This window comes from Stegostoma tigrinum, chromosome 3 (genome assembly GCF_030684315.1).
Source record: "Stegostoma tigrinum isolate sSteTig4 chromosome 3, sSteTig4.hap1, whole genome shotgun sequence".
NCBI classification, from domain to species: Eukaryota; Metazoa; Chordata; class Chondrichthyes; order Orectolobiformes; family Stegostomatidae; genus Stegostoma; species Stegostoma tigrinum.
In genome coordinates, this window is record NC_081356.1 from 72,596,396 (window position 1) to 72,620,811 (window position 24,416).

General features: G+C 40.9%; 1 protein-coding gene across 1 annotated transcript in view; it reads left to right on the top strand.

Annotated features, from left to right (window-relative positions):
• LOC125450929 (protein-lysine 6-oxidase) overlaps positions 1–24,416 on the top strand; it is a 115,602-nt gene that overhangs the window by 16,543 nt on the left and 74,643 nt on the right. Inside the window, exon 3 of the mRNA XM_048527377.2 lies at positions 718–816. The gene's annotated coding sequence lies outside the window, so the exon portion shown is untranslated. The remainder of the gene's footprint in view (positions 1–717; positions 817–24,416) is intronic.

Here is a 24,416-nt window from a genome sequence, read left to right on the forward strand (position 1 = left end):
TTCCAATAATAAAGCTAGTTGTAGTGCCTGTTTGAAGTCCAGTTAGGCTTTAGCTAGTAGTCCATTTTGCATAGTAGCGTCATTAATTCCACATACCAAAAGGTCTGCAAGCATCTCACTAAAGATTAAACCAAAGTCATATTCTTCTGCCAGTCTTCTTAGCCATGTCAAAAATCCTGATATGGATTTCTCTAGTTCTTAAATTGCCAAGTAAAAACCAGAACATCCCAGAATTAGAGGAGGTTTGGGATTATAATATTCCTTAACAACGTCCATCAATTCTTGGAAAGTTTAGTATCTGGTGCATCAGGCACAGTTATGATTCTAATAACTAAGAAAACTGTGGCTCCACAGGCTGTCAGTAGATTTACTTGTTGATTTTCATGTGCCTAAAAAAGATGATGCATTCTCTCCACATGCTGTGCATTGTCTTCAACTGCAGGGTCAAATGAGTCAAGCTTCTCAAATGAGTCAAGCTTCCCAAATAACGGCAGGACGTAAAACAATGCTTAACCAAACTCAACAATGATTGTTACAAGTGAGTATCTTCAGGAACGTGCTTATGTTGCCACTGAAATAACTCCATAACACTACTGTCCCATCACCAAGTCATCCTTTATTTACACATGAAAAGCCCTTGACTCAGATACTGCCCCTTCAGTGTCAGCTCTCAGAGTGCCATAATCTCTGACACTTCTCTTTCTATCTATCAACCAGGGTTCCCTGATTGGACCAGATTAACAGCCTCAATCCAGGAGCTCATATTCTATTAAGTCCCCCAGCTCACCTCATTGCAATCACTACCTATGGGATGGGGTAAGTAAAATGCATTGCCATGATTGTATTGAATAGCAGGCTTGTATTGACTCAACAGGCTTAAAGGCCTGCTCCTGTTCCTGTGTTTCTATTTGCAGAGAACTGTTAACAATCACAGAGGCACATAACCAAACATCAAACAACTGAATACAACAATTGTGTCATAGTTTTTTGCAAAATAAATCATTAGTTACATAATTTCATAAACAGAAATCATTTGATGCTAAAATTAACAGTTTGCTTCACGAGTAGAATTTGATCAAAGCAGGACTGATTTTAAGTGAATGTATTGCCCTCTTCTGGACAGTTTTGCAATCCCATCAGCAATATTTTTTCCATAAGTAATTTATGTCCATTCATAGTCATTGAGACGTAGAATACTACAGAACAGAAACAGACTTTTTGGACCAACACAACCATGCCAACCAGATTTCTAGTCCCATTTGACAGCATTTGGCATTATCCCTGTAAACCCTTCTTATTCTCATACCCATCCGGATGTCTTTTAAATGTTGTAATTGTACGTGCTTCTACCACACCCACTGGCAGCTTGTTCCATATACGCACCACCAATGCGTGTTGGTTGAAAAGTTGCTCCTCGGGTCCTTTTAAATCTTTCCCCTTTCACTTTAAAATTATATCCTGAAAAAAGGCAGTGGCTGTTCAGTCTTTCCATGCCCCTCATGATTTTATAAACCTCTGTAAGGTTGCCTTTCAGCCTCTGATGCTCCAGGAAAAAAACGCAGCCTATTTAGCCTCTTTAGCACAAACCCTCTAAGCCTGGCAACACCTTTGTAAATCTTTTCAGAACCTTCTCAAGTTTAGCAAAATCTTTTCTGTGGCAGGGAAACCACAACTGAATGCAGTATTCTAAAAGTGGCCTAACCAATGTCCTGTACAGCCATTACATGATATCGCAACTCCTGTACTCAGTGAACTGACCAAAGAAGGCAACTACGCCAAATGTCTTCTACTCCACCCTATCTACCTTTGACTCCATTTCCATGGAACTGTTCACCTACACCCCATGTCTCTTTGTTTGGAAACATTCCCCAGGGCCCTACCATTAACTGTATAAGTCTTGCCCTGGCTTGCCTTACCAAAATGCAATACCTCACATTTATCCAAATTAAACTCCATTTACAATTCCTTGGCCTATCAGCCCATCTGATTAAGGCCCCATTATATTTTGGCATAATCTTCTTTACTGTCCACTACACCACCCATTTTGGTGTCACCTGCAAATATACTAGTCAAACGTCCTAGATTTACATCCGAATCATTCATAAAAATGACAAAAAGCAGTGGATCCTGCACCAATCGTTGCGGCACATCACTGGCTACACGCCCCCATTCCGAAAAACAACCCTCCACCATCATCTTCTGTCTCCTACCTTCGAGACAATTTTGTATCAAACTCCCCGGTATTCTATGTGATCTAGCCTCGCTAACCAGTCTACCATATGGAACTTTGTCGAACGCCTTGCTGAAGTCCATATGAACAACGTCTACCATTCTGCCTTCTTCAATCTTCATCACTTATTCAAAAAACTCAATCAAGTTAGTGAGACGTGATTTCCTATACACAAAGCCACATTGAATATCTCTAATTAGCCCTTGCTTTTCCAAATTCATGTGAATCCTGCCATTCATTGAACCAAAAGGCATATAAATGCCCCTCATCTTGTCAACACCCTATTGGGCTTCTGCCATTGCAATCCCAAACCTTGGGATGTTTCCTGGGTGCCCAGAATACCTTGCTTTCTCATGTTAATTGCCTTCCTCTGCTCAATATCTCCCAACAAGATCGAAACGCACCATTTAAGGAAATTTAAAACTCCACGAAAAGAGTGAATTTGAGTCAGGTCTGAAGCAGGAGCCTCAAAAAGGCTGAACTCCAGTTTTAATTGTGGTAGGACGAGGGGTTGGCAACTGACCTGTTCTCAGAAGGCAGCTCAGTTATTGAAATATTTTATACAGACTGTATGCTTCTATTTTTAGTACTTCCACTTTTTAACACAGTCAGCCATGTTTCTGTGGCCTCACAAAACCTAACACCTAAAAGGAAGCATGAAGGGCTGGCTAATGTATTTACATACCACTTCTTTCATTCAGGAGAAGTAGGAGTGTTTCCTGCAGTTGAACTGGAAAATCTGGTGCCTCAACCCTCTCCTTCTGTCTGCACAGGCTACATCATCACCACTTCTATGATCATTGATCCCACACAAATCCGTCACCTTATCTTTTCTACTATCTCCAAATTATTGCCTGATCATCATCTTTCCCAACTTCCTCCAAATGTTCTTTGACATACCAGATAGAGTCATTGTATCATACAGCACAGAAACAGACCCTTGAGTCCAATCAGCCTGTGCTGACTGTAATCCCAAACTAAACTAGTCCCACCTGTCTTCTTGACCCATATCGCTCCAAATATTTTTCATTCATGTACTTACCTAAATGCCCTTTAAACGTTGTAACTGGGCCTGCATCCACCACTTCCTCTGGAAGTTCATCCCACACATGAACCACTCGCTATAAAAAAAATTGCCTTATGTCTTTTTTAAATCTTTCTCCTCTCACCTTCAATGTATTCCCCCTGTCTTGAAATCGTCCACCTCAGGGAATATACGGTTGCCCTTCACCTTATTTATACCCTCTTTATTCTAAACAGTCACCCCTCAAACTTTTCAGTGAAAAAAGTCCCAGCCTATCCAACCTTTCTTTAAAATTCAAACCCTCCATTCCCGGCAACATCCTGGTAAATCTCTTCTGAACCTTCTCCAGCTTAATCATATACTTCCTATAACAGGGACACCAGAACTGGACACTGTATTCCAGAAGTGGCCTCACCAATGTCCTGCATGTCCTCAACATTATGTCCCAATTCCTGTATTCAAAGGTCTGAGCAATGAAGGCAAGTATGCTAAATGCCTTCATATTCGTCTTATCTGTATGTGATGCATATGTCAGAATCATATACCTGAACCCCTAGGTCACTCTGTTCTACAACACTTCCGAAGGCCCAACTTGTTAGTTTTACCAAAATGTAATATCTTGCATTTATCTAAATTAAACTCCATTTGCCGCTGTTCAGCTCATTGACCTAATTGATCAAGATCTCTTTGTAATCTTAGAACACCTTCATCACTGTCCACTCTACCACCAATCTTGGTTTCATCCACAAATTAACTAACCATGCTTTCTATATTCTCATCTAAATCATTTATATAAATGGCAAACAAAAGTGGACCCAGCACCAATCTCTGTGGAACACCACTGGTCACTGGTCTCCAGTCTGAAAAACAACTCTCCACCATCACTCAAATCACCATCAATCGATCTCAGATATCCAATGATATTAGAACTACTCCTCTTTTAGATATTTGTTAGTGACCCAGAATTTGGAAGTACAAAGCATTATTTCAAAGTTTGATGGTGCTTTTTAACAAACTTCTCAACTTGTATATCCATCTGAAAATATTTGTATGCAGCTGAATCTGCAGCCTTCTGTTCCTGAATAATCTTTAAAATTGGGCCATTTGATTCCTCATTCTTGCTACCAAAATCTATCACTACACATTTCTCAGTGTTAAATTTCATCTGTCATGTGCTGTGATATTTCATCAGTCTACCTATGTCTTCCTGAAATCTTTTACCATCCCCACTTCTTTGCTGCATTTCCAAATTTTTTTCTAACTTCTATGCCTGACGTATAGCAAAAAGGATGGTTACAACAAACTTGGAGGCCTATTGACTTGCTGTGTCTCTGTTGTTTCTCTGAATGAGAAATTCACCTTGTGCCACTCCTTGCCTTTACCCCATAGCCCTGCAATTTTTTTCTTTTTCAGACAGCAATACAATTCCTTTTGAAAGCCTCAGTTGACCCTACCTCCATAACAGCCAAGCAGTGTATTCCAGATTGTAATGACTTGCTATGTGACAAGTAGTTCCCTTATTTCAATTACCTTAAATCTATGCCATTCAATTGTCAATACTTCCACCAATCACAATGTCTTTTTCCACTCTGTCCAGACCCCTCAAAATCTTGAACACCTCTATCAAATCTCTTCTCAATCTTTTCTTCTCCAAGAAAATCATTTCCAATTTCTCTATTCTTTCTAATTAACTGAAGTGACTTATCTCTGGAGCCAATTGTTTAACCTTTCCTGCATTGTCCTTAATGTCTTCCACTCATAGTTCCCAGAACTAGACACAATGCTCGAGTTAAAGCAAACCAGTGTTTCATTCAGTGTAAACATAACTTACTTTGGTACTCTCTGCTTCAATGGATAATGCCCATGATACCAAATGCTTCATTAATAATTCTCTCAACCAATCCTGCCAACTTCATCAATGTACGTACACATACATACACAGAAGTGAGAAATAATTGCGATTAAAGACTTCCCAAGCCACAAATGCACATAGATCTTGGCATTCTCCTGTGGTCCCTCAACATCCCCTCAAGATGCTGTAGATCTTTGGCTTCCTCAGTGTCCTTCTTCCCTGAGGATTCCTGAAATTTCGCTCTGTTTTTGGAAGTCAGGAACTTTCCTTTGAAGAGACAGATAATTCAAAGTGCAGCAACACCATCATAGAAATCCTTAAAATAGCATGTTGAGGTACCCTATTCAGGTGGTCAAGGCCCCTAAATCTTACCTTGAGCAACTTGATGTTCCCTCTGGTGTCTGGTGTCACAGCTTTTCTCTGTCTCACGTCTCAGCTTCTTAACTGTTGAATGTCCAGTAGCTATCTTTTGTCAGTGAGAATTCACCCTTGTAGCAGCACAGGTGTGGGGAAGTGTTGGAGGATGTAAATGTTGTGTCTGCTTCCAGGTTATAAACACACACCTAGCAGATCTACAGGGGTGGTCACAGATGATCATACCTTGAGGGATTGAAACCCCTTTTGGCTATTGAGGACTGACCTGTGGGATGGCTATATGTATGTAATCTACAAAACTAATACCTGGGAGATTCTAGCCATGTTTCCACAGTATCTAGTTCTCTTGGTTTAAGTGTCCACACCCGTTTTAAATTTAATATAATGGCTGGCCCTCCTGAGGATGCATCTGTCACTTCCTCGATTGTGTAGTTCATTAATAGATAGCATACATGTAACCTGCCCCCCTCCGAAAAGAACTGGGGCATAGATATTCAGAACCACAGTGACCTGAAAGCCATTGACATCAGATAGACAACAGTTGCAATTGTAACTTTCTCACACTGCTAAGAGTTTGCACAGATTGGTTATGACCTCTTGGGACAGACATAACATTGTCATTCCAAAATCTGAACGTAGCTCATTGTCTGTAAATCCTGTCCACTGGGGTCCTTTGGCTCCTTGCTGGTTAACGTACTGTCCTTTCCATAATCCTCTGCCACTTCCACATTACGAGCTTGCAGGTAGCCAGCAGGCCACTGGCGCTCCCTCATTGTCATGATTTCCTACTTGCTGAAGGCACATGATCTAGAATGTACAATTCGCAGACCACTTAGGCAATCACAATTTAAAGCCACCCACTCCTTTCCTCTGCCAGGAGGACAACATGCTCAAGAAGTCCTCAAGCCATCAAAACTATTCATCCCTCTTTTGTGTTAATAAATCAAAATGCCTCAGAGTCTGTCTACAGAGTGCAACAAGCCTCTGTAGCTACTCCTATTTGCTGCCTTTAAATACTGCTAAGGCTTCAAACCCCACCTTGCAGCCTTTGTATGACTTTTAAAATTATGAGAGATATAAAGTCTCTGTGAAATGCCTCCTCAACTATCTTACTAGTCTCTTCATTTCCTCTTTGCAGGTGTGGAACAGAGTCTTCACCCAGTCTGCTGTATGCCTGTGGTCGAATCATGTCCTGTTGACACTGGGGGCCTAACCTGACATGTTATCATGATATTTTATGCTCCCCCTTCTTTCCAAATCCATACTGGCTTTTTCAATAGATAAGGTATAATTCTAGTCCATCATGAAAGGAGACGACATCAAGCTCTAAGTTTTCGTGGATAAATAAACCTGCTTGAATCAAATTAAAATTGAAGATAAAGAATGTACGGGCCATTTTATATAATATAAATAATGAAAGGGATTAAGAAAGATAAAGAATACTGAAAGAAAATATGAAGAAAGAATCTTAAAAATATTTAGAGAATACAGTTAAATGCTTACAGCATAGAAAGGGACTAATCAGTCTGTTTGTCATTGTGGCTGTCTGCAAGAACAACTCAGCTGGTCACACAATGCCATTTCGTCCCCAACCAACCAATTTCATTTATTCAGACAGTTATCCCATACCTGTTTAAAAACCACTTTTGAATCTGCCTTCACTACGCATGCAAGCAATACATTCCAGATTCTCAACATTCCACTGTGTAAAAAGGTTTCCTGTATGTTGCAAAAACAGATATTGCTGGAAAAGTTCAGTACGTCTGGCAGCATTTGTGGAGAGAAATCACAGTTAACGTTTCGGGTCGAGTGACACTTCCTCAGACCCTTGTTGGTCATGCGATCTGAAACATTAACTCTGATTTATTTCCACAGATGCTGCCAGACCTGCTGAGTATTTTCCAGCGATTTCTGTTTTGGCTTCTGATTTATAGCATCTGCAGTTCTTTTGGTTTCGCTTATGTTGCCTTTGGTTGCTTCTTGTACTTATTTTGAATCGGTGACTTCTGGTGATTGATGCCTCCACTGATGGGAACTCTTGCTCGAAAACAATTCTGCCCAAAACCTCAGTGAATTAAACATTTCTGCAAAATGTCTTTTCAACTTAATCTCCAATAAGGAGTAAGCCCAAACTTCTCCAAGCTGGCCTCGTCGCCCCAAAACATTACTTGTAAATCTTTTCTGAATTCTTTCTAAGGCCTTCACATCATTCCTATAATGTATTGTCCAGAATTGGACACAATTACTGGAATTTACAGTCTTGTGCCAACATGGTTGAAGATAAGGATCGTTTCAAATACAGAATGTGACCTACTGCTGCCTTCCCACCCAATCCCCAACCTGTCTTCAATTTTATGAGGCTTTTGTCACCCTTGATGGTGACTTTAAATGCTTCATTGAACCTGAAATTATTTTATACATGGCAGGGAAGGCAAGACCTTTAAGTAGTAAGGCAGCTTTTACTAGGTGAACGGGTATTAGGCAAGGGAAGGTAGGACCTTCTTTGTGAGGTTCCATAAGCCCATTGGAGGCATTCTCCCAGGTCATATCCATCCTTTCATCCTCTTCCTAAGCTTTCAAATCCAGCCCACCACATCCTTCACATCTGTTGTTACTCTGACCTGAATGTTATGAATGAATTTGCCAAGGTATCCCACAGTGCCAAAGAGGTCAAAACAATACAAACACAAGTCAGTACCAAAACAAAACAGTCCCAGTTTATTAAGAACAAAATTGCAATAATCTTTAATACCAAACATACTATTCCTGATCCTATTTGGCCCTTTAAGGTTACAATATTGTCATTGTCTCTGTGGTTCTGTCTCTGGTCTGCAAAGCTGCTTTCTTCCTCTCTCTCGCTCGCTCTCTCTCTCTCTGGATGGTCAGCTGGTTTCTGCCTCTTGCAGTTGCTATCCTTGGAAACCCTCAGATGATTCCAAAGATTTCAAGGACAGTTCCCAGACTGAAGTCTGCAGGTGAACACTGTTTTATATCTTTTAGATGGTTTGCTGGACCTTTCTATACTTTTGACCAATCAGGGAGATACACTTAATATTTGGAACATAGTTAAGCATTTAGATGGTACTCCTGGTTTCTTTGTGTAACATGACCTAGTGCCTTTCTGTCTGGGCTCACCTTTGCTTAATAGAATGTTGTTGGAGGCATGTCTGTCCAGAAAAAGTGCAGCCTAAAACATCATGCTAATGTCATTAGCACCTGGCTGCTGTATTTGCAGAGTGTGGATTTTCTGATTTCAGAGTTTTATTTGGGCAATGTACCCAGCATCCCTTGCTGTTCGACCAATTTAGCAATCTACCTGTGTTTTAGCACCCAAGAGGGTGCTACATCTTTCCCCTTTTGAATGGAAAAAAGCTTATGCGAAAGAAGTTCAAATCTAATGGTAAAAGTTGGTTATGTTTGTTGTCAGGGGAGCATATGTATTCATGTGAAAGCCATTATGTACATTGATCAAGCCTGTCATATACCTATATGTACAAAAATGTAAACTCCCAGCACAATAATCCATACAGGATTGTGGTGCGTAAACAGCATTCATTAATCAGTACAAACAGAAGTGACAATAGTGATAAGCCTGGGAGTTCTATCCGCCTTAAAGTCCCTGTGTGCATGAAGAGTATTATTCTGAGTGAGCGGCCAATCTCTTGGGATATCTGTTTTTCCCAAACTGCAATCTTAGCCACTAGTATCCTGAGATATATCAAGGTGAATGCAATTAGGTTCACAGCTAGGTATAAGAGGAGCCAAATTCATGGACGACAGGCTAAGGGCACAATGGTATGGTCTGTTTGTTTGAGTAGTCCCTATCAATTGTCCCCTGTCTGTCCACAGCATATGGATGGTGTCATGGTAACCCATCCAAACACCCTTTTTTAAATAATTCCAATATTTTTAACTTCAAATGGCCTCAACCAAACTTTGTCACTTGGGATAATTGGAATTCCTAGCACCAAGCCCAGTGCCTTGTCAAGAGTGGTCCTTGCAGTTGTCATTATACCACACCTTGGTGAGTTATTGCAACTGACAGCCAGGGATGTTGGTGTAGGTTCTCTCCTGGAACAAATACTCATGTCAGCCATAGAGTTAGAGTCATACAACACACACCACTAATCTGGTATGGGACGATCCCTTGGCTAGCTTGCCTGTGGTCCTCCCTCAGCTGTTCAATCATCCAGTTTATGTAGATGCTGCATATGTAGTTTTGCTGCTCACCATCATCCCTATTATTTCTCTGGATGATCTCATTAATCATCTTGGCGTGACTTTCTGGAATGGTAATTAAGTAGCGGTTAGCTTGATGCTCCATAGTTGTCCTGTGGTCTCTTATTGATAATCTATATTCACTCCTTCTAGTCTCGTTTGACTTGCTGGGTCAAGATACTGAGTGTATTTTCCAAACTAGTCAAATCAAATGTATTGACCGTTGCTACCCCTGCCCCATATGCTGTGGCTAGATCATTAAAGAGTTCCCTTTTCTTTCATCTGTTAATTACAAGGGGGCCCCATCTACACATATCGAGATATCAGGTATCCTGAATATATCATTTCCTTTGTGCCTGTGCTACAATTTTGGATACAGTCATAATAATAGTTATGTATAACATATAATAAATGCTCTGTAAGGGTTGCATTGCTGACTTGGAGTAGCCACTCCAGTGCACTTTCTAAAAAGGGCAAGAGTAATTTATGTAACTATCTCTGTCTAATGTATGACACCATGTTGTATGTAACATTAAAAATTGTCAAATTGTCCAATCATCACCCATTTCTGTCCTCTCCTCACCTTTTTTTACAGAAAACAAAAAAGTTAATAGAATCAATATGTCCCCTATGTCAATGGCAGCTTATGCACTTGTGGCTGGAGACCTCTGAAGCTATTGCCATTACAGGGTTGTCCCTGTCATCCTCAATGTATAAGCCACGGTCTGGTTTCATTCCAGCTATTGCTGCCAGATGGTACTCTGAATGTTGGTCCCTATTTCCAAATGTCCCCATGCTCGATTGGAGTTTTTAGTGTCCAACAATCCCAAATGAGAAGGCCAGTTCCACCACAGATATAGCACAGATCAGTTTTGAGGTTCATTTGTGGGAGTTCTCCTCTTCTGGGGACAAGGGTATTCCTGCCCCTATCTTCCATCTCCAAGTTGAATGGGGGCTATAAGAAGTCCAGACCACATTTATGTGCAAGTGCTCTGGTTTCAGCTGTGGGTCAGGGGTGGGTGTTGAAGGTGCAGTCACGTAGGAGAAAGGCAGCAGGGCTTCCCCATTTGTGGGATAGAGGCAGATTGGGTGCAGATATGCTAATGTGGTAGCTCCCGTTACCACCCTGGAGAGTCAGGATCTCCAAGACATACATTATCCCATTCTGGGCGGAGACCTTGTTCTCTAGAGAGTGTATTTCTTTCTGGCACTTTAATGCTCCATACAAGAGCCTGATATACTTGCTGTGCATTGCAGTCTGGGACAACCTACTTGGTGCTCCCTCTACTGTTCTTCCTACTTGTCAATGTACGCTGAGGCTGCCTCATAGTCCTCAATGGCCCTCCTCTCACTAGAGTAGGGTCTTTCCAAATGTGCCCTGCAGCTGGTCCATATGCATCAGGTAGGCAAATTATGCCAGTGTCTCACATGTTCAGTTTATACCCTGGCCTTCGCATGGGGCAGCTCTCCCTTAACAACCAGTTCAGGCTAAATGTAAAGTTTGGCAATTTGGATTCAAAGGATCTTAAGGGTAAATTCAAACTGAAGCCACTTAACAGGGATGCCAAATGTTGTCTGGTTCCTCTTCAAGCATGTTATAGACAACTCTGACCAGAATGTCATGAATGAATTTTCCCAGGTATCCCACAATATCAAAGCAGTCAAATCAACATGAACGTGAGCCAGTTCCAAGACAAAACAGTCCCACTTTGTTAGGAACAAAATTACAATAATCTTTAATACAAAACACACTATCCATTATCCACTCTGGCCTCTTAAGGCTAGACTACTTGCAGAGTCTCTTGTAAAGTTACACAGTTGTTCTTTTTGTGGCTCTGTCTCTGATCTGCAAAGCTGCTTTCTTTCTCTCTCTCAGCTAGTCAGCTGGTTACTACCTCTTGTCATGCTGGTATCTTCGGAAGGCTTCTGACAAATCCAGCAGGCCTGAGAGTGGTTCCAAGAGTGAGTCTGCAGGTGAACCCTGTTTTAGACCTTTTAGATGGTTTTACTGGACCTTTCTAAAGTTCTGGCCAAACAGGGAGATACACTTAATGTTTGAAACTGAGTCAATCATTTAGATGGCATGGTACAGTTCATTTCTTTGTGTAGCAGGACCTGGTGCGTTTCTGTCTGAGCTCTGCTTTGTTGTTGGATAAGTTGTTGGAAGTATATCTGTCCAGAACAACTGTTGCCTTTTGCACTATACTAGTGTCATTAGCACCTGGCCACTGTGTTTGCACTGTATCTGGTGTGTGGGATTTCAGAGTTTCACTTGGCCAAGGTACCCAGCTTCCCTTGCTGTTTAACCAAGTTAGCAACCTATCTGCTGCTACATTTTTCCCCTTTTGAATGGAGAAAAGCTTATGTGAATGAATTTCAAACTAATTGTAAAAGTCGGTTATGTTTCTTGTCAGGGAGCCTGTGTATTTACATGAAAGCCATTATGTACATTGCTCAAGCCTGCCATATAACTGTATGTACAAAAAAATGTAAACTCCCGTCGCAATAATCCATACAGGATTGTGATGCATAGACAGCATTCAGTAATCAGAACAAATACTAGTGACAATAGTGATACACCTGGGAGTTCCATCCACCTTAATTTCCCTGTGTGCATGAAGAGTATTATTCAGAGTAAGTGGCCAAACTCTAGGGGTATCTGTCTTTCCCAGCCTGCAATCTTAGCCACCAGTTTCAAGGTGAGCGTAATTAGGTTCACAGCTAGGTATAAGAGGAGCTGAATTCACGGACGACAGGCTAAGGGTACAATGGTATGGTCTGTTTGTTTAAGTCGTCCCTATCAATTGTCCCCTGTCTGTCCACAGCATATGGGAGGGTGTCATGGTAACCCATTCAAATACCCTTTTTTGAGAACTCCAATATTTTCAACTTCAAATGCCCTCAACCCAACTTTGTCACTGGGGATAATTGGAATTCCTAGTACCCAACCCAGTGCCTCGCCAAGATTGTCCTTGCAGTTATCATTATACCACAGCTCACAGGTGAGTTGTGAGTTGCCACAACTGATGTTGGTGTAGGTTCTCTCCTTGAACAAATATTCAAGTTGTTCATACAGTCATAGTCTCAGTGTGACAACAAGGAATCCCCGTGTAGCAAGAATCTATGGGAATTACAGGAAAAAAAACCTCTGTCTTGTTAGGAGTCATACTTAGCACAAATGAAGATGAAATAAAATTTAAAAAGTGCTGGAGAAACTCAGGATGTCTCACAGCATCTGAGAGAAACCGAGTTACTGTTTTGAGTCCAATGTGGAACTTCTCCAGAACTAAAAGTATCTGGAAATTGCTGTTTTTTATAGAATCATAGAATCTTTTCAATGTGGAAAGAGGCTATTCAGCTGATCGAGTCTGCACTGATTGTCCAAAGAGCAATCTCACAGACCCAGCACTCCCCATTCTCACTACGCTGCATTTACCATGGCTAATCCATGGCTTAGCCTATACATCCCTGGACACGAGGGGCAATTTAGCATGTCCAATCCAACAACGCTGCACTGCTCTGGACTATGAGAAGTATCAAGAGGAACCAGCAGAAACCCATGTAGACACACGAAGAATGTGCAAACTCCACACAGATGGCCACCTGAGCTGGAATCAAACCCAGGTCCCTGGTGCTGTGAGGTGTAGTGCTAGCTGCTGAGCCATCGTGTATACAGAAGAGGAGGAAGAAGTGCAAGTATAAGGCTGCTCAAAGCAAAGGACAAAACAAATGATAATGACGGCAAAGGAAAGACATATGTAAAATAGGTGAAAATGTTGGCTGTGAAAATGAGAAAATGAGTTTGCTCTGCTGAGAGTAAAGTCAACAAGACCAAATAAGACAAGGTCTGTGGAGGCTGGGAGATGTAAAGAACAAGATGTCATACTCTGAGTTATGGAACTCAACATTGTGTCCTAAGGCTGTAAGATTCCTTCCAGCTTCATTGGAACACAATAGCAGGCCAATAATGTCAATAAGGATGCAAGGTGGTTTAATGAGATGGCAGGCAACTAAAAGGTTGGGGTAATTCATATGGACAGAGCAGATGTGCTCCACAAAGTGGTCACATAGTCTACATTTGGTCTCACCAATGTGCACAGATCATTGAAAGGTGGCAGAATGTATGTTAATAAGGTAGACAGTGTTCTTGGCTTTATTGAGAATAGCAGAGAATATTGAAACAGGGAGGTGATGTTGAACTTGTACAAGACACTTGCTAGACCTCGGCCAGATGTTGTACACAATTGTGGGCACCATATTATAGGAAAGATGTGAATGTATTTGAGGGAGCATGCAAATGATTGCACGCATGATTCGAGTATGATTTCCAAAATGCAAAACCTCAGTTACGAGGGTATTTTGAAGAAGTTGGGTGAGATTTCCAAAATCATAACTGGCCTGGTAAACTAGATAGGGAGAAATTGTTCCTGATTGCAAAAAAACAAAGAACAAGAAGACATGAAGGTGATGTGTGACAAAAAAACGTTCTCATATGGTGAGCAGTTAGGTTATGAAATGTGCTAACTGGAAATGTGCTGGAGGCAGGTTAAGTTGAGGTAATCAAGAGGGTATTCAAGCATGATTTGGATAGAAAAGGTCTGAGCATATGGGGTAAAGGCAGAATATTGGTGTTGTTAACATGATGGGCTGAATGGTCTCCTTCTGTGTCATAGCAATTCTGTGATGTAAAGGAGACCACATTCTTGGATGCAGTAGACTCGATTGAAAGAAGTGCAAGTAAAATGGTGCTTCACCTGGAAGGTACGTTTGGGACCTTCGATGGTAAGAAAGGAGGAAGTGAATGGACAAGTGTTACACCTTGTGCATGTCAAGGTGCCATGGAGGTGTGAAATAAGGTATTGCAGAGGGAATGGTCCTTAGGGAATGCTGACAGTTGAGGGGAGAGAAGATGTGCTTCGTGATGGCGTCTTGCTGGAGGTGGGAGGAATGATGATGAAAACCCACAGCCGCACCTTTGACTTGGAGAAAGTGAGACAGTTTAAGGAAAAGTTGTTCAAAGTGAAAATACACTCAGCCAAGTGAACGAAGGTGGTGGTGGTTGGAGACTGTTCAGGCCTCTTTTCAAAGAAGAAATGGTGAGCCTTCAGACACTCCCGACTGTCCGAGCCACTCACCATTCTGACTAGGAAATATATCACCGTTTCTTTAGTATCACTGGGTCAAAATCCTGGAACTCTTACCCTCGCGGCAGTTTGGGTCCACATACACCAAATTGACTGCAAAGGAATGGATTTTGAATGACAGGACCAACATATGTTGCATCCAGGATGTCCTGATCTGTCTGAAGTTGATTATTTATGCCAAATATGTCAAAGTTGTAACATGAGCGTTCACATCCGATTGGCTGGTAACTCAATGAGCTAGAACTCAATTATTGGAGATAGATAGAAATGCCACCTCATACAAATCAAAGGGCTATTATCGCAAAGGTTAGAATGGACTAAGTTGACCAAGCAGGGGCAGGTTTGCCCCACAGTTTTGTACAGATTAGGAACAGGAGTAGGCCACTATGTCCATTGGACATGTGACGCCATTAAATAAGATCATGGATGAATGAGTTCTGCATTCCTGCCTGATAGCCCCTGATAACCTCTCACCCTCTCACCTTAGAAATATTCAAGGACTTGCCTTTCACTGCTTTTTGAGGAATATTATTCCAAAGATTTGTGACCTTTTGCGAGGAAAAAAAACTCCTATCCTGTCTTAAATGGATAATTCTTTTTTTTGAAACAATGAAATGTATGCTGGGGTTGGGGATCACCGCTCTAATCATGTTAACCTCCACAAATAGGAAAAAGCTAAAGTGCTGGTGTCAAATATTTTACTTAAGGAAAGGACACAAACAATTCAGCGAGAATGGAAAGTCGCTGTCAAATTTGATCCAAGTTTACTAGGAAGAAACAATGTCTTGAAAAACTAACTAAATTACTCCCAGCATGAGAAAAGCAAGGGCATACTTAACCACTTTGACCACAAGAGAAAATAGAACTATTATAAGAACAGGCTGTGTAAAAACTTATTTTTAAACATAAGTTTGTAACTGTAAAAAAGATTGGATAAAAACAAGACAATTAAAAACATTTGGGTCAAAGCTTCAAGAATACACAGCATTCTGAGGTTTCAGCATTTAATTGTGCAGATGACTTGAGGCTTTAAATACAAAACAGAAATTGAACATTAATTTAAAGTTTTGACCTCTGGACAAAAATGCCTATGACAAAAACGTTACACTTTAAAGATTTATGCAGGATGGATCTGTTAATAGTTTCATTCAAGAAAACAAATTTTATCTTGACAGGTCAGAACAAAGAGAGAAATTTGATTATTTCTCATCTAAACTGAAACAAAACCGATTGAGCTTGATAAAAATCCATGCTGTGATGTATTTATTTTAAAACTGTTTCTATGTAAACATTTATTACAGAACTTCATTGATGCAATAAATTGTAGAATAGGTTTAATACAAATAAGTGACTGAAAAAAATGTGATTGCCACACTAATGACTTGCTGCATGTGTATAGTACTGTGGTAGTTATGGTATTTATCTATTAATCCAGAGGTTGCATATCCACCATACTGTGTGAAAATAAATCAATGAACCTAACTGGTAACCAGTAAAAACTGGATTCAGCTCCAGTAAAGAATACCCTTAGTTAGTCTGGCATTACATTCACTGTTATTGCATTCTGAACTGGCCTGAAGGTCTGTCAAAAAGAATATTAGGTGCAACCATGCCAACATTAGGCAAATCCAGAAAACTTCTGAATAGTAAACAATGAAGTGTATAATGGGCTACTGACTCACTGCCATCAGTTTACTGCTGGCAGGGAATGTTAAAATTTAACCTTTGATTGTTACCCAAAAATGACATGCTGATAGATGTTGGGTGAGTTCAGAATTGGACTTGGTAAGATTGTGGGAGGAATTTGCGATCAAATGATCATAGAATCTCCATAGTGGGGAAGCAGGCCATTCAGCCCATCAAGTCCACACCAATCCTCCAAAGAGCATCCCACCAAGACCCACCCATCCCTGTAACCCCTGCATTTCCCATGGCTAATCCACCCGGCCTGCATATCCCTGGACACTATGGGCAATTTAGTCTGCCCAATCTACCTAGTCTGCATATTTTTGGACTGCGGGAGGAAACAAGAGCACCTGAAGGAAACCTGCACAAACAGGGGAGAATTTGCAAACTCCACACAGGCAGACTCCCGCGGGTGGTATCAAACCAGGGTCCTTGGTGCTTTGAAGTTGCAGTGCTAACCACGGAATCACCATGCTGCACTTACATCCAAAAGCTGATTGCACAGAAAGGATTTCTCCTGTCTACGCATATTTTGTAAATAAATTCAAGGAAAACATGGAAACAATTTTGGCAACTCCTTTTGGAGTCGCAGTTCTTCCACTTTGGAATAGGTACCAGAGGTCACCTGACGAGTGGGACTATACCCTGCTTAATTCATCAATTTTAGGCTAAGGGAAAACTGAAAATTAAAGGGACCAATTATTATGTTTGAAAGTTTAAATATATATTTTCGTTATCAAACACATAACATCATAAAGTACAAAATAATCACAACACTTAATATGCTATTAATTATTCGCTCAAAACAAAAAAAATGATAAAACTCCCCGTATCTGTATGGTTTTCCTCCTGCAGTCCAAAGACGTGCAGGTTTGGATTACTGGCCATGCTAATTTGCCTACAGTGTCCAGGGACATCTACGTTAGGTGGATTAGCCATGGGAAATGCAGAGTAACAAAGTTTGGGTAGGGGTTTGGGTCTGGGTGGGATGTTCTTCGGAGGGTGGGCGTGGACTCTGGACTGAATGGCCTGCTTCCACGCTGTAGAGCTTTTATGATTCTATCCCACTCAGGAAAAATGATATCATTTAATAGAAATATTTCAAAAGTTCATTGTACATAGGGCAGTATGTTGCCCATTGTTTACCTATTCTACATAATCAATTTTGAATAGTGAGTTGATTACATGTTACTATTGCAAAGTTTTATAACTGTAAAGGTATTAATACATTTTTCATTAACTCCATGTGAATTGAACCATATGTCATGTAGAATAAAATGCAAAATTAAATTAGTTTGAAATGAATTAAATTTTCAAAAATCTGCTAGTAAAGTTACTTGAGCAGAATTTTAAAAACTGGTCAGGGTAAATGCAAGTTTGTATTTCTTTGTATTAAACATTTTCTAGTAAAAAGAAGTGATATTACTTCCATGGAGAAGATTTTGTGGTCAATAACAAAGCAATTGTGCTCTCTGCTGACCTCAAAAAGACTACCCAACAAGAACTTGCAAACTCTGTGCCACAGACTTCTTTCTAAAAATCAGTTTGCACTTGGCATCGAGTCTGACTGAACTCCAGGTATCGAGCAGCAGTAATGTTATCAAACAAGAAAGGAATACACTGAAGTATTCTCACAAGCAGCAAGCCAGGAAATGAAAGCTGCTGAATCCTTTAATTTTACATTTTTATTGTTTACATGTCGTAAAATAAATGATTGGGAAAATCACACAGAAGTCATGTAAAAGATTTCACAGGGATGAATGGAAGGTAAGTTAGTTCTGAAGAGACCAACTTTTAAAATCTTTGCCCACAATTACGCAAAAATGCAGTAAAATCTTGGGAGTGGCTGAGGGACAGACCACCACCTCTCATGGACAGGAAATTTCATCCTTGAAGTTTGTCACCAAATCCAACATGCTGACACCTTAAAAGACACAACAAAGCCCAGAGTTGATGAGATGGTTCTGCAGGGACTGCATAGAGCCTGCAGGAAGAAGATTAGGAAGACAACTGGAGACATGTAAGACCTGGGCTTTTAGAGGACAGCGTGGAGACTTTTAAGGGAATGGGAAGGCAGGATTTGAAGTCTGGCTGGGCAGGAATAAGTGGAGACCGTCAGTGGGTGCACATGTGTACGGATACATTTTTGATGTGTACAGGACATTTCTGAATTGATTAGTTCCTTCCTGCCTTTTCAAAGAAGCTGTTTCAAAAATGGCATTTGTATTCTGGCCTGCCAGCCACTCCCATGTATTTTATTGCAATGCAAGCAGTCTTAATTGCCATGTAATTTGTATTTAAGCTCTTCAATAGGCTAAAGGTGGGCAAATGAGCAGTGTCCAGAGGTTGCTTTCAATTTCAGACGGATAGTGGATCAACACTGACATATTCACCAAATAACTTCAATAAAATCTAGGCATGTGTTTGATTTTGATCTGGTACTAGAGAACTTCTAGGACTGTGGAATCACACCAAAGTAGGAATTATCCCTTTTAGAAGAGGAAGAGAAGAAAAATTAGATAAAGAAACTTTACATGCTGCTTAGCAATATAAATCTTTGGAGTTTTTAGAATATAAAACAGTACAGCGCAGTACAGGCCCTTCGGCCCACGATGTTGTGCCAAACTTTTACCCGAATCCTAAGGTCTACCTAAGCTCCGCCGCTAACTTATATTATCATCCATTTGCGTATCTAACAGATGCTTAAATGCCCCTAATGAGGCCGACTCCACTACCCTCTCCGGCAATGCATTCCACGTCCCTACCACTCTGAGTAAAGACCCTACATCTGACATCTCCCCTATATCTACCTCCACTCACTTTAAAACCATGGCCCCTCGTAATAGCTACCTCCACCCTCGGAAAACGTCTCTGGATGTCTACTCTAGAAAAGTCCTAGCGCTCTCAACCTTTACGTCTAAGACCTTCCCTCCATTCCAGGCAACATCCTGGTAAATCTCCTCTGCACCTTTTCCAATGCTTACACATCTTTCATGTAATGAGGCGACCAGAACTGGACACAAAACTCCAGATGTGGCCAAACCAGGCTTTTGTATAGCTGGAGCATAACTTCACGGCTCTTGAACTCCATCCCTCTATTAATGAAGGCTAACATACCATACGCCTTCTTAACAACTCAAGCCACCTGGGTGGTAGCTTTCAGGGAACTGTGAACATGAACACCAAGATCCTTCTGCTCTTCCACACTGCCAAGAATCCTTCCATTAACCTTGTATTCTTCTTTCAAGTTTGTCCTTCCAAAATAAATCACCTCACACTTTTCAGGGTTAAACTCCATCTGCCACTTCTCAGCCCAGCTCTGCATCCTATCAATATCCCTTTGTAACCTAGAACCGCCCTTGGCACTGTCCACAACACGACCCACCTTCTCATCGTCCACGAAGTTGCTAATCCATCCTTTCACTCCTTCATCCAAATCATTTACAAAAATCACAAATAGAAGAGCACCCAGAACAGACCCTTGTGGTACACCACTGAGCACCATGTTGAATGTTTTCTGTCCACGACCACCGTTTGTCTTCTAAGGGTCAGCCAATTCTGAATCCAATCTGCTACATTTCCCCATACCCCATGCCTCCTTACCTTCTGCATGAGCCTACCATGGAACCTTATCAAATGCCTCAGTTAAATCCATATATACCACACCCACTGCTCTACCTTCATCCATGTGTTTGGTCACCTCTTCAAAGAATTTAATAAGGTTTATGAGGCATGATCTACCCCTCACAAATCCATGCTGACTGTCACAAATCAAACTGTGCCTTTCCAAGTGATCATAAATCCTATCTCTCAGAGCCCTTTCCAATAATTTGCCCACCACTGATGTAAGACATACTGGCCTGTAATTTCCGGGTTTGTCCCTATTCCCTTTTTTGAACAAGGGAATGATGTTTGCCTGTCTCCAATCTTCCGGCACTATACCCATGGACAGTGAGGATGAAAAGAGCATCGCCAAAGGCCCCGCGATCTCTTGCCTTGCTTCCCATAGAATCCTTGGATAAATCCCATCAGGCCCAGGGGACTTATCTATCTTCAACTTCCTCAAAATTCCTAGCACAACTTCCTTACTAACATCAACCTCCTCTAGCCGACCAGCCTGTTTCACACTGTCCTCCTCTAGGTCCCTCTGAGTTGTGAATACCGAAGAAAGTATCCATTAAGGACCTCTCGTATCTTTAGGCCCCGTGCACAAATTCCCTTTACAATCCTTGATTGACCCTACCCTTTCTCTGGTAATTCTCTTGTTCTGCACATACGTGTAAAAAGCCTTGGTGTTTTCCTTGATCCTATCTGTCAAGATTTTCTCATGCCCCCTCTTTAGCCCTTCCTTCAGCTCCTTCCTGGCTAACTTGTATCCTTTTAGAGCCTTTTCTGTTCCTCTTTTCCTAAACCTTATAGAAGCCTCCTTCTTTCTCTTAACCAGTCGTTCGAATTCTCTTGAGAACCAAGGCTCCCTCATTCGACCACATTTTTCCTGCATGCTTGGGACAAATATATCGAGCACATGCAGTCCGCATTCCTTAAACAATCTCCACATTTCAATAGTGCTCCTCCCTGACAGCATCTGTTCCCAATTTATGTTACCCAGTTCTTGCAAAACAGAATTGCAATTACCCTTCCCCCATTATAAACCTTACCCTGCTGTATGTACGTATCCTTTTCCATGACTATTGTAAAAGTAACAGGGTTATGATCATTACCACCAAAATGCTCTCCTACCAACAGGTCCAACACATGGCCTGGTTCATTGCCAAGCACTAAATGCGAAGTGGCATCTCCTCATGTTGGTGTATCTGCATACTGTGTCAGGAATCCTTCCTGAATGCACTGGACAAAGTCTGCTCCATCTAAACTATTACAACCAAAATATTTCCAATCAATATTTGGAAAGTTGAAGTCATTCATGACTACAGCACTGTGACTTCTGTACCTTTCCAATATCTGCCTCCCAATCTGCTCCTTTACTTCTCTGCAACTATTGGGGGGTCTGTAAAAAAAACCCCAACAAAGTGACTGCTCCTTTCTTGTTCTGGCCCTCAACCCAAACTGTCTCTCTAGACCTATCATTCTCAAACTGCCTTTCAGTAGCTGCTATAATCGCCCTGACCAGCAATGCCACTCCCTCGCCTCTTTTTCCACTCTCCCTATTCCTTTTAAAGCATCTAAATCCCAGAACTTCAAACAACTATTCCTCTTCCTGAGTTACCCAAGTTTCTGTAATAGCCACAACATCGTAGTTCTAAGTATCGACCCATGCTCTAAGTTCATCCACCTTATTTCTGATACTTCTTGCATTAAAGTATACACACCTCAAACCATCTCTATGTCCACAATTATGCTCCATCAACCACATTTTTTATAAACAAGCTCACTCCCTGTTGTGTCTGTTGGAAGGCTGAATACCTCATCCTCTGAATTATAAATCCAGCTCCCCACCCCCTGCCAATCTAGTTTAAACCATCCCGTATAGCTTCAGCAAACCCGCCTCCCAGGATATTTGTGCCCTTCTGGTTCAGGTGCAACCTTCCTTGCTGTACAGGTCCCACCTTCCCCAGAATGTGCTCCAAGTATCCACATTCTCTGTCCTTTTTCTACCTATGTCATCGATACCAATGTGTACCATGACTGCTGGTTGCTCACCCTCCCCCTTAAGGATCTTGAAGACATGATCCGAGACATCACGGACCCTGGCACCCGGGAGGCAGCATACATTCCGTTCATCTCGTTCGTGTCCAAAGAACCGCCTGTCTGTGCCTTTGCTGTTGAATCCCCCACTACAATTGCTCTCCTATTCTCCCCCCTTCCTTTCTGTGCCACAGGGCCAGGCTCAGTGCCAGAGACCTGTTCACTATGGCCTTCCCCTGGTAGGTCCTTTTATGTGGTTTCTTCTGACCTTGGACTGGATCTTCAATGGAAGCCTTGATGAAATGGCATAATTGACCATTAATGTCATTTCTCCAGGATTTTCACTGATCTTCTGCCAAAGTTACAGCAAAAGTTTGGGAGATCGCCTGTACAAATTCAATCCCATCCATCATGTCCATGATATTTTTGAAATTATCCCCACTTGGCAAACATGAAATAAGTTTTTACATCACTTCATTTCATGTACCACGGACACAGTTAAAAATAAAATATACAGATACGACCGTTTTATTTTGTTTTTCAAATTTGTGATTTTAATTTAAATTTCTAAATAATCAGAATTTAGAAAGATCATTCAGAGAGTAATGAATTGATCGTAGTGAACATTTTAATATAGTTTTCATTAATATTAAAATATTGAATTAGAATGTTTGTAACACCATTTTGCCGAGATCTTGAGTTACCTTCTCAGAAATTCTACTTCCCAATTATCAAGCTCTTAATTGTTACAAACATTTCTTTAAAATAAATACATGTTCACATTGTAATGATAATTTTCACATTGATAATAGCAAAAATACATACACATTTATGTATTAATTTTCCACAAAAAATAGATGATAAAGCGAACATATGTAATTTAATAGCAGAACTAGGGTAGGTGAGCAGATGCCTTGAAATAAATGTATTTGGAGAAATGGAAAGGAAAAAACAAGGATGATTAGGATTAGGATAATCAGGAGCAAGGTAATACATAAGCAGTAGAGTTTTTGGAAAAGTATAATGCATGACGGACAAGACTCTAGCAAGGACAGTGTTACAATGATCACGTTTGGAAGAGTTAAAGGCATGGATTAGTGCTTCAGCTGCATTTTGGGAAGGGAATTAAGACAGTAGTGTTAGAAGAGCTGTTGGGAAGCTGGAAATGGAAAATCTTGTTGTAGGACCTGAAGCTCAAATCACAGTCAAAAAGAAAACACAATTTTCATATTACTGAGGTTAACCTGATTAAGCTGCCAGGGAATGTGGTAACAATGTGCAGAGTTTAATGGAAACCAAATAGGATAGATCCTGCACTGTATGTGTATTGAGAAGTGTATCTTCTAATTTCTTTCGGAGTATGATTTATTCGAGTGCACAGGCCCACTTGTCTTTCTTGCAGCAGCTGTGCATGTATGATAACTTAAAAGAGCCAACTTGTGTGCTGTCTTCACAGGAACATTTGGGTATGATTACATGGTTTACAAAGAAATCAAAACAAAAAGTGCCAAAGAAATTCAATGGGTCTGGCAGCAACAGGGGAGAGAGAAACAGTTAATATTTTGAGTCCAATATGTCTCATCTTCAGAGCTCAGCTTACAGGGAAAAACTAGTGGGCTAGCATAGTGGTCATCAACAAGGTGGCAATAGAGAGAATTAGGTAACATCGGAGGAAAAAGGGTGTTACAGCTTGTGAGACATTTAAAGTGATCAGGAAGGGCAGGGGAATGAGATGTATGAGAATGATACCAGGAATGCAGAATTTTAGATAGAAGGAATGATTAGAGAAATTGGGCTTATTGTCCTTCGAACAGAGAAGATAAAAAGGTGGCCTTATTGAGGTTTTCAAAATTTTAACAGGATAAAGAAGAATATCCTGTTTCCACCAGTTGCTATGTTAGTAACTAAAATGACAATTTCAAGATTGTCAACAGGAGAGCTAGGTGTGAGATGAGGAGAAATTTCATTAATCAGAGAGTTGTTAAGATTTGGAATGTGCTGCCTGGGAAAGTGGTGTAGGCCGATACCGTAGGTGGTTTTAAAAAGAGAGTTGAATATATATTTGAGAGTGATGAATTTATAGAACTGTAGAGATAGGGTTTGAAAATGGGACTAGCTAGGTATCTCTTTTAGGAGCTGGTACACAATGGGTCAAATGGCTTCCTTCTGTATTTTAAAATTATATGATTCTATAAGATCCTTTGTGTGAGATAAACATTTTATGCTTGAGAATTATTTAAC